The sequence below is a fragment of the Chiloscyllium plagiosum genome, unplaced genomic scaffold (genome assembly GCF_037043375.1).
Source record: "Chiloscyllium plagiosum isolate Xiang-an unplaced genomic scaffold, Cpla_swu_hap1 HiC_scaffold_39, whole genome shotgun sequence".
In the NCBI taxonomy this organism is placed as follows: Eukaryota; Metazoa; Chordata; class Chondrichthyes; order Orectolobiformes; family Hemiscylliidae; genus Chiloscyllium; species Chiloscyllium plagiosum.
In genome coordinates, this window is record NW_028270177.1 from 47,677,327 (window position 1) to 47,689,187 (window position 11,861).

Below are 11,861 nucleotides of genomic sequence, written 5' to 3' on the forward strand. Positions count from 1 at the left end.
AATTCAACGGAAAGATTCTGTACTATGTTCCACAAGAACGTTTCAGTTAAAGGTCGAATGCGCTGAAACTTCCAACCTAACAAATTCGACGATCCTCTAAAGCAGTCCGTGACTGAATTCCAAATTCAATGTGCCATTCCCTGAACGACTACTGTCCTCCATCAGTTTTACTTTTCCAAATGAAAGACTGAACCATTCATTATGGAGACATTTTAAGAGTCTGATACCCCCAAGACAGACACACCCATGTCACTGGGAACCAGCTCACCTCCATCAGGGATAATCTCCTTTTTTAACTCTCAGTGCCTTGTGTGTTCCAGAGATTTTCATTGTCGCAGAGTCCAGATGAAGTGTCTATTCCCCATGTACAGGGGTGAGAATTTTTTCAATGTCTCAGACCAGTTCCTGTCCCGACAACATCAGAGTCAATATTCAGGCCTCTGCTCGGTCCGACAGCTCACCGTTCTGCATTCTCCTCTGATTCCACTTCCCAAAGAGTTTCTCAAGATTCCCAAAGCTGGTGCCTGGATTGGTTTGGCTCCTTAACATTTTTCCAACTGCCAATTGACAATATTTTCACAGTAAAGCTTCGGAAACCTCGGGTCTGCACCATGTCCAGGGATGAGAAGTCCCGTTTGGTGGAGAGATTCCCGAGGCTGGTGAGTTTCACTTTGGAACAAAGATGGTTAAATGGCAATTTCCTGCAGTTGTTTGTAATGATGGGAGAGGGAGCGGTGGGGAATGAGCACTTTGACGAGCAGGAGGAAGTGTTGCCACTGACCCGAGTCAGAGAACAGAGGACAGGGATTAAAGGAATCCAATGAAAAGCAGCACTTCTGCTCAGGACGTTCAATAACAACTGCAGAAACCCGATGTGTCGAGCAGTGTATCTGGAAAGAGAAACAGAGATAATGTTTAAATATGGAACATTTCTGATGAAGAACCCGAGTTCCAAAATCTAATCAAATTATCGGCCTGGTTTGCAAAATAGGTTTTTTGGACTTTGAGCGAAAATTCGCCCAGCAGCAAGTCATTCATAGCGGAGTCAGCTGGATTCGGACCGACGCGGGGAAACCTGAATGGATTTTTAACCTATCACCTTAACCACTCGGCCATGAGTACTGACTTAAAAGTAGAGTTGAGCATTAACCAAATCAGCCGTGATCTCATTGAAAGCTGTCGCTGACTTGATGGGCGAAATGCTTCCATCTCCTGTCCTAACCCTGCTGTCAATTGTAAGGTGCGAGACACCAATGTAAAAGAAGAAAAGCACAAAGTTAGGAAAAGATATTTCCAGCCAAACTGAGTCAAAATTATTGATTGAAAGGAAAATCACACTTGGCAATTTGCTAGATCTCTTTGCGAACATGACCAGCAGAGGTAAGCAAGGGAGCTATTGATCTGAGTGTTCTTGGACCTGAAGCACAACAGAAATACGTCTCTTGGGTACTATTTTGGATGTATTTCTCAATGAGCTGTCATCTTTTACATATGTTGAATCGGGAGTTACCTCACACAAGGAAGTAACTAGTGCTGCGGAGTCAGAGACACTCAGTGCCCTGTGTGTACCTGCAAGGAACAGCTGTGCATGGGGTTTACAGGGTAACAGAACTGCATGAATGCAACTCGATGGTCGTCTGTCTGCTTCTGCTCTATAGTTTTCTGTGCAGTCCCTGTGTACAATCTTGTCAACTACGCTTGTCCGGCACAAGATGGCATTGGTCATTTGTCTCTGAGAGAGGTTGTTGGTTTATGTGTTGTCATAATTCCGAGTGTAAGGAGGAATCTGGTTGTCAGTTCCCAGAAACTTACTTTAATAAATGGAAGCGTGCTTTGTAACTTGCCGCGTGGCATATCCTCGTTGCGAAGTTCGTGCACTGCGAATCACGTTGCGGGACAATCCAATTTGGGCAAAGAATTTGTGTGGCAGTCACGAGTTGCCACGACCAGCTATCCCTAGTTGCAACACGGACAAATGGCAAGAACTACAAATTCGTTTAGAGCAGCACAAGTTTAATGTGACAGGGCAAACAGAAGGCAGCCAGAAGATTTTTGGGCGTAGGGCAATCACCCAAGGTACCTTTTCATATGAAAGTCTGTGCATCAGTAAAATCTGGGACCCAAGTAGTCTATGTTGATTATTCATATTCCAGACATGTTGTGTTGTTCCCCGTTTACTCTGAAAGTGAATAGACATAGTTATTTCACCGTTATTTCGAAAGAAGATCCTGCATTGAATCTGTTCGCCGTTTTTTCATGCTGTGGCGAAAAGGTGGGCAATCGCGATGTGAAACGTTGCTATACCTTCATTTCCTTCATTACTGTCCTGGTGAGGGAGATAGGTGATTGGCTCTCTCGATCAGATGGGGGCACCGGCGCATTGATGGTCTAATTTAATCACGGATATAATTGGAAATGTTCACTTTTAATGGTTCGTTGTTGTTCTTTTTTATATATGATCATGATACTGCCTTTTCAGTTTTAACTCTGTTCCACGTTAAGAGCTGTCAGTTTTTGGATTCGCTGGAGAGGAAAGTGGGTAATGCGATATGGGAGGTATTTTTCTTCAGCCAAAATCTTTGATGGCGAACTTGGGAAAGTGTCAAGAAGAATGGTCATTGGAAGCAAATATCCGGAAAACCTTCATCTCTGGATCGGTTGGGCCCATCCACCCTCCAAACAAAATAGCCAAACTCGCTGACTGAGTAACAAACATCATGCGTTTTTTTTTGCAAATGGTGTATTCAAACCGTTGCAGGTGACTGGAGCATCTCAGAGTTGTCGAGCATGGAATCAACTCCCGCGATCCAACTTGCCTTTGCTGAATAGATAACCGAAATTAATCCATACATATCTGCCAATATTTGTTCCTTATCTCTCCGATGTCTTCCTGTCTATACACCCATTCAGATGCCTTTGAAATGTTGTGAGTGCACAAAATGTGCCACTAAATGTGGCAATTCATTCCACACAAACACAAGTTCTGTGTGAAAAACATGTGTCCCTCACATCCCTTTTAAATGTTTCCTCTCTCGCATTAAACGTTTGCTATGTAGATTTGAACTCGTGTGTCTTGTGAAAAAGTGCTCCCTGACTATTTTCTCTGTCTGTCTTCCTCATGATTTTTTAAGCTTCTGTGAGGCCATATCTTAGCCCTGAAGCTCCTGGGAATCGGACGAAGCCTATTCAGTTTCGTTCTCATGTCCAAGCAGTGCAAATCTTGCAAATCCTTGGAAAGGTTTTCTAAACTTACACTTGCAAGAAGTGTGTCCAGCTGCAGCACTTGTTTGACCGCGTGGTCACTCTGGAGCTGCGGGTGGACTCACTGTGGAGCATCAGCAATTCTGGAGAGTTATGTTGCCTCCCAGGTACTCAGGCGAGGGATGTCAACCATCGGCTGAAGAGCATTCGAAAAGGGGATCGTGAACAGCCAGTTGTCTTGGTGCATACAGGCACCAACGAAAAAGAAAACGAGACGAGAACCTACAGGGAAAATTCAGGGAGCTAGGAGAGAAATTAAAGAGGAGGACCTCAAAGGTAGTAATCTCGGGATTACTGCCGGTGCCATGTGACTGCCAGCGTAGAAATGAATAATAAAAGGCACGATGAACACGTGACTTGAGGAATTGTGCTGCAGGGCGGGTTTCAGGTTTGTTGGATTTTGCCACCAGTTCTGGGGAATGTGGGACTATAAGAAAATTGACGATGTACATCTGAACCAGACGGGAACGAATGTCCTTTCGGGAGGTTTTGCTACTGCTGTTGGGGACGTTTTATACTAATGTGGCAGGGGGCTGGGAACCACAAGATTAAACAAGTCGGCAGTGAGGTGGAAACTGGAAACGCTCAGAATCTGGAAAATAACATTAAAAAAGGGAAGAGTAGGCAGAGAGCAGATGAATGCAAAAGAACTGGTGGCCTGAAATGCATCTACTTTAATGCATGGAGTATAGACAGATGAACTTAGGGCATAGGTTGGTGCCTGGGAATATGACGTTATTGCGATCACAGAGATTTAGTTGAAGGAAGGGCATGGTTGGCAACCAATTGTTCTAGGATATAGACGCTTCAGACGGGACAGGGAGGGAAGTAAAAGGGGAAGGAGTTGCATTGGTGGTCAGGGATGATATCATGGCTGTGCGAAAGGAGGACACCATGTAGGGCTTGGATCGTGAGACACTATGGATGGAGCAGTGAAATAAGAAGGATGAGGTTAGATTTTTGGGGCTGTATTACAGTTAATAGTTAAACAGACCATGGAAAGACGTAGAGGCAATAATTTAGTGTTGATTGGAGATTTCCGTTTTCCCAACATTGACCGGGATACTCTTAGCGTCAGAGGTCTGGATGGGATACCATTTGTAAGAAGCCTCCAGGTGAGTTTTCTGGAGCGGTATACCAATAGTCCGACGAGGGAATAGGCCATATTGGAACTGATATTGGGGAATAAGCCAGGGCTGGTGTTCGCAGTTGCTGTGGGTGATTTATTTGGGAAGTGTCCAATATTCTGTAAGTTTTAGAATACTCATTGACAAAGATGAGTGTGGTCCTGAGGAAAGAGTACTAAACTGGGCCAAACTTAATTATATCAAAATTATGTAGGAGGTCGGAAATGTGGATTGGACACAGCTATTTGTAGGAAAGTCCACAGTTCATATGTGGCAGGCTTTTAAAGATAGGTTAAATATAGTGCTGAAAAGGCATGTCCCGTTGAAGGCAAAGGATTTGAAAGGCAATATTCGTGAACTGTTGATGACAGGACAATTGTACGACTCGCCAAGAGGAAAAGGGAAGCATACATAACGCCTCGGCAGCTAAGAACATAATGGTCCCTGGAGGAACATGAGAAGAGTAGGACAAGTCTTAAACGAGTAATCAAGGGGGTTAAAAGGGGTCATTAAACAACTTCACGCTAGCACAATTGAGGAGAATCCCAAAGCCTATTATTCATATATAAGAAGCAAGCGGGTAACTAGAGAAAGGATTGTTCCACTAAAGGAAAATGAAGGAAGGCTGGATGTCGAATCTGAGAGAGTGGGTATGATTCTGAATGATTATTTTGCATCAGTGTTCAATGAGGAGAGCAACATGATGAATTTTGAGTCTAGAGTTAGACATTTGATTTATCTGGATCATGTTGACATAAGTAGGGAAGCTGTGTTGGGCAGGCTAGTGGTAATTAATGTGGACAAATCCCCAGGAACGGATGGGATCTATCCCTGGTTCCTGAGTGAGGCGAGAGAGGAAATATTTGGGGCCCTGACAGATATTTTCGTGGCATCTTTCAGCTCAGGTGAGTTTCTGGCTGACTGGAACGTTGCTCATAATGTCCCCTGTACAAGAAGGATAGTAGGGATATTCCGGATAACTACAGAACAATGGGCCTAACATCAGTGTTGGGAAAGTTGCTGGAGAAGGTACTGAGGGATAGGATTATTCATATTTAGAAAAGAATGCGCATATCAATGAGAGGCATAGAGTTTTTCGGGGAAGTGCCCAAGTTGATAGATGAAGGAAAGGCTGTTGATGTCACATACATGCATTACAGTAAGGAGTTAGATAAGGTAACCAAATACAGAACGTAAAGTAACTTGGTGTGCAGGGTGTTCTAGACAGGTGGATAAAGAATTAGTTGAGCAATAGGAGACAGAGAGTGGCAGTTGAATTGAGTTTCGGGAAATGGAGAAAGATGAGCAGTAGTGCTCCACAGGGGTCAGTGTTGTGGCCACTGTTGTTTGTGATATACATAAATGATCTGGAAGAGAGCACTGTTGGAATGATCAGGAAGTTTGCAGATGACACGAAGATTTCTGGACGAGCAGAAAGTATAAGTGACTGTTAAAGAATACAGGAGGATAGAGATATGCTGGAAATTGGGCGGAAAAGTGGCAGCTGGAGTTCAAAACAGACAAATGTGAGGTGCCACATTTCGGTTACTCTAATTCTAGATGGGGTTATACAATGAACGGAAGAGCTTTGGGGAAAAAAAAGTTGATGGACAGAGAGATCTGTGAGTACAGGTCCATTATACACTGAAGGTTGCTGCACAGGTGGATAGAGTGGTCAAGCAGGCATATAGTATGCTTGGCTAATTTGGATGGGGTATTGAATAGAATGGCTGGCAAGTCATGATAAAATTGAACAATACATTGGTCTGGCCACACTTAGAATACTGTGTAAATTTCTGGTCGCCACATTACCAAAAGGATATGGAAGCTTTGGAGACGGCGCGTAAAAGGTTTAAGCAGATGTTGCCTCGTATGGAAGGTGCAATCTAGGAAGAGAGGTTGCGTAGGTTAGGTTTGTTTTCATTAGAAAAAAGGGGTTTGAGGGGGACGATTTTGAGGTTTACAAAATCATGAAGGGTACAGACAGGGTAGATAGAGAAAAGTTTTATTTCCCAGTTGAAGGATTAAATACCGAGAGGTCACGCTTTCAAGGTGAGAGGTGAAAAGTTTAAGAGGGATACACGCGGCAACTACTTGACACAGCGGGTGGTGGGTGTCTGGAAAGCGTTCCCAGCAGAGACGGGAGGGGTAATCACGGTAGATACATTTAAGATGCGTCTGGACAGATGCATGAGTAGGTGGGGAGCAGAGGGATACAGGTGCTTAGGAATTGGGTGACAGATTTAAACAGTAGATTTGGATCGGCTCAGGCTTGAATGGATGAAGGGCCTGTTCCTTGCCTGTACATTTTCTTTGGTCTTTCTTCTTAAATTACGCCAATTTCGTTACAAAATTTGCAAGGTCTAAGTGCCTGAAGTGAATCGATGCTGAAACACTAGTCATAACAAATCTGAGTGTGTGGTAGCGTGGTCGAGCGGTCTAATATGCTGGATTTTTAAGCTTCAGTTTCTATCGAATCGTGGCTTCAAATACCAGGATCGTAAGTGAGCTCCTATGGGGAGATGTATGTGAGAGAACTGCGCATGTGTGGATGCCTTTTAATTTGAGTGTTTGCAGCTCCTCAGTGTGCTTACCCTCTCGGTGATAAAATCAGCGGCCGTCTCTGAAAACAACGCAAGTTCCTGCTGTCCGACGTATCCTCATATCCCGTCGATAACTTTGCTTTTGGATATCTGCGTTGCCAGTTTCTGTATCTCAAATGGCCAGCGCAGTTGGCTGAAATGTTAGTGGTTCGAGCCCACCCAAGGAATACGCCTCAAATATTTCAGCACAACCATTTACCCCGACCATGTACTGACATTGTAACTGGGAAAACTAATCCATGATTCACCCCAAGTCCACAGGGAGTGAGACGTTTACACGCAGCAGAATACGACATCACTTTCTCCAAGCTCCCGATGCCAAGAGAAAGCGGCGACTGCAGCTTCAACCAGCGACTTTCTGCCAAGCCATGGGAAACAACTCGTGGGAACTCTATCCATAGTAACAGCTCTTTCCGTGTGAAAGGAGCTAAACTTTCACTTTAAATTGGAAAGGGCTTCAGGACAAGGGCTCCAGTCCTTGGAACATGTTTTAAATAAAACTCCTGACTTGAAAATAAGAAGTGGTAAAGGTTTTAGGTACAAAGAACAAAGAAAGTGTTGATTGAGACGACTCTGTCTCGTCAGCAGATGGGAAATGCCCAACACTGTAAACGGGAATGATTGGGTTTCCTCAGGTAATTTCCCGACTGATTTACTGTCTGTCAGAGTGATTGGAAATCACATCAGCGATATAAAAGTGAGGGTAAAAATATTACGGGTAAAATTATTAAGGAAGAACATTAAATCCCGGGACAAGTGCTGAATCGATTGTAATGCTTTGAAGGAATAACTGAAGTGAAAGGTGTGAATGATATTTTTGTGATTAGGAGGAATGAACTGGATCCTAAAAAATTGCTGATGAATTATGCTCGCAATGTAATAGCAAACTAATCCACAGTGCACCGTGCTTGGTTAGCTCAGTCGGTGCAGTGTGAGATGCTTAATCTGAGGGTAGTGGGTGCAAGCCTCACAATGGGCGCTTTCATTGCTTAATACAATTCCGGCTCTTCGTTCCACGTGCAGTATTGCAACCCTTCGCAGGGGAATGTTCTTGCTGCTTTCATTGACACGTCTGTCCGCCTGCTTTTGATTACACCTCGGTTTCTGAGTGAACACTGTTTCCATTTTACTGGAGGCGCCAGAGACAACTTTATCAGTGCAGCCGAAAATACAATGAATGATGTCCGTTTCAAAACGTGAGGTTCCAAACCAACCGTGCACCACCCAAAGTGTTCAAAGGCACGGAAAGCGAATGGCCACTTGCTAGGGGTCTGACAGAGACGGATCAATGTCACATGTCCTGAACCAATTTTCAGTGATTCAGATTGTTCTGATGGTAACAGAAGGGAACTCTCCCTCAACGTTTTGCAATTGTTCTTCTTGTGTTTAACGTAATGAACAGTATATTGTCAGCAACGAGGGTGAAGATGCGGCAGGACCGTGAGGTTTCAGTGTGGGACATAGACACAGTATGTCAAATATCCCCAGAGCACGGGAGAGATGTTTGGTCCAGGATCAATGCCATCTTCTGTTTCTAAACCAACAAATGAAATTACTGGAAAATCTCAGCAGGTCTGGTGGCATATTGGAAATAAAAATCGATTTAAGACTTCGGGACTAGTGACACTTCTTTTCCATGTCCATCTCCACCTGATTTTGCACACTCTTCCTTTTTATTGAATGTCTCCTGACTTCCAACTTTATATTCAGCTTCTCTTTTATTACTTCGTCTCCAACCATTTTCCCAGTCTCCAATTTTGTATCAGAACTGTTCTATCTTTCACATTGCCCAGGACTTCGAACTCAACAAATAACTCTGTTTCTATTTCCTTAGATTGCAGATGGCCAGAGACTGGAAGGCAGTGTTGTTCCGAAAAGTCATCCATGATTCACCCCGAGTCCACAGGGAGCACGACGTTTACACGCAGTAGAATATGACACCGTGTTCTCCAATCCCCCGATGCCAACTGAAAGCGGCCACTGCAGCTGCAATTAGCGGCTTCCTGCCAAACCCTGGGACACAGTTCGTGGAAACTCCTTCCTCATTAACTGCTCTTCCCGTGGGAAAGGAGCAAAACGTCCATTTTTAATTGGAAACGGCTTCAGGAGATTGGAACGTTGTTCCTGTTCTTGGAACGTGTTATAAACAAAACTCCTGTCTTGAAAATAAGAAGTGGTAAACGTTTTAGGCAGGAAGAACAAAGAAAATGTTGATTGTGAGGACTCTGTCTTGTCAGCAGATGGGAAATTCCCAATATTGTAAACAGAAATGATTAGGTTTCCTAAGGTAATTTTCCGTCTGATTTACTGTCTGACAGAGTGACTGGAAATCACTTCATGTGAAAATATTCGGGTTGAATCTTAAATGCCGGGACATTTGTTAAATAGATTGTAATGTTTTGAAGAAATAACAAAAGTGAAAGATGTGAATTATGTTCTTTGTGATTGGGAGGAATGAGGAGACACGGATACAGTTCATTCCGTCAACAACAGGAATGAAAAGATTTACAGGCACAGATGAACTATCGACTCTTGTTCTCATACTGTTACTCATATTACCGTGTGGCCTGACGTCTAAGCCATGTTGTAACTGAAAATGAGGAAATCACAGACAGGCTGCCGAATGACACAGTATGTATTTTGTTTTCTTGTTCTCACAGAGTTCCAGGAAAGTATGACAGCGAGGGAGAGGAATGCAAGTCAAGTGCAGCTCTGGTGAAACAACTTCTGTCTGATTCAGTCATCAATAAGAAACGTGAATGCGGCTAAAGCGGGAAACCTTTTCACAACTCGAACAAAGAGCAATCACGAACAGTGACCACCTTTTTGACATCTCAGATCGTCTTTGACCTTCCCTGAATATGTATAGAAACTAATTTTTGTACACCTCAAAGTGAGAAGTGTTTGAGTTACCGACAATAAGTGAGTCGCATGTCCTTGATTGCCACATAGGTTTCCAACTCAGCTTGCAGCCAAGAGGCAATTGCTCATGGCTCTGCTGGATAATGCACTATTATGGAGAAAGAAAAGGAAAGTTGGAACTCTTATTGGCTCTGGGTTTCGAATAATCTTGCTACGTGTTCTGCCATTCTCGGATTCCAGTGCTAAACCAGTTTTTCATTTCATCTGAGATGCAGGAGAGTCGGCGTTTCTGGCAGGAGCACAATTCATCATCTCCAGTGATCACTTTATCTGAGGAGAGAAAATGAACAAAGTTTCACACAGCGACTAATCGGAATTGCATTCCGTTTCAGCATGGTAGCAGGTATGGGCGAGCAAATTCAAAGCCAGATTTGCTGATGAGAACAACAAGCACGACCGCTGAGATAGAGCAATTCCTTCCCACCGCTTATTCTGCAGGACTGGTGCAGTTGCTGTGAGTATGCTGCAGGGTATCATCAGGTACATGCTCTTGTGTTTCCGGTTTTGGCCTGTGTGCTCGCGTGGCTGAGCAACCTGAGACTCTGATTTCAGATTCCACTTCTTAAGAAGGCTTGTGTTTGCATCCCTGCGCGGCCACGTGTGCTAATGGATTAAACTGGCAACGTTTTGCAGGGATGAGTTTTGTTAAAGTTGAACAGACAAAAAGCAGTCATTTCTTCTAACCCGGCTGTGATGAGGCACAGCAGAAACCAACCAACATGTCAGTGCCCATGTTTTCCCCTTGTGCTGTAGTTGTCACGTTCCCCTCCAGCTCGAAAGGCCACCAGCATAATATGCGACTCAAAAACAGGCTGCGCCAATCTTTCATATTCCAGACAATTTGCATTTTTCACCGTTTATCTGAAAGTGAATGGAGATATTTATTTCCCTGTTTATGTGAAATTAGGTTCTACATTGAATCTGCTCGCAGTTTTCTGTTGTTGTTGCGAAAAGGACGGAAATTGCGATTTAAAACTTGGTTACTTTTCCCTAATTTCCTAAATTTCTGTCCTGATGAGAGAGGCTGGTGATTGGTCCTCTCGATCCGGTGGAGACATCAGCCCAATTGTTAACCTCATCTAATCGAGACTGTAATTGGTAATCTTCACTTTTCATGGTTCATTGTTAGTCAGTTCTGATTTATGTTACTTGAGCACTTTCCTGGAAGTATTGGTGCACTAAGGCGCCAGTACGTTGAAAGCACCATTTGAAATTGCCTCGCTGCAATTTGTGTGAGCAGCTCATGACCCAGACGATTCGCTCTGCCTCACAGACAGCATTCATGAGTCTGTGTGTCTGAAAATAGGTTCTCTATGTCAGTTCTGCTTCTGTTCATGAGTTGTCAGGTTTTGGTTTCGCTGGAGAGCCGCGCGGGCAACATGATTTGTGAAGTATTTTCCGCAGCCAAAATCTCCCACTGAGATTTTGGGAATGTGTCAAGAAGAATGGTCATTGGCAGCCTGAGACCAGAAAAAAATGATTCGTTGCTGGTTTTAACCGAAGCAGCCTGTGGGAGTTATCTCAAATGCGAGAGTACTCGCTTTGCATGCGAGAGATTGCGGGGTTGTTAGCTGCATTCTCCATCCCCTTTTAGGGCGGCACCGTGGCTCAGTGGTTTGCACTGCTGCCTCCTAGCACCAGTGTTCCACGTTTGATTCCTGTGCGTAGTTTGCTAATTCTCCCTGCGTCTGCGTGGGTTTCTTCCCACACTCCAAAGATGTGCAGGGCAGGTGAATTTGACATGCTCATTTGCCCATTATGATCGGTGCATTAGTTCGAGGGAAATTGGTCTGGGTGGGTTACTCTTTGGAGGGTCGGTGTGGCCTAGTTGCGCTGAAGGGCCTGTTTCTATACTGTAGGGAATCTAATCTAACCATCTTCCAGAAACCAGCCCAACGCACTGACCAAGTGATGAGTGCCTATTCAAACTGGTGATCGCCACTGCAGC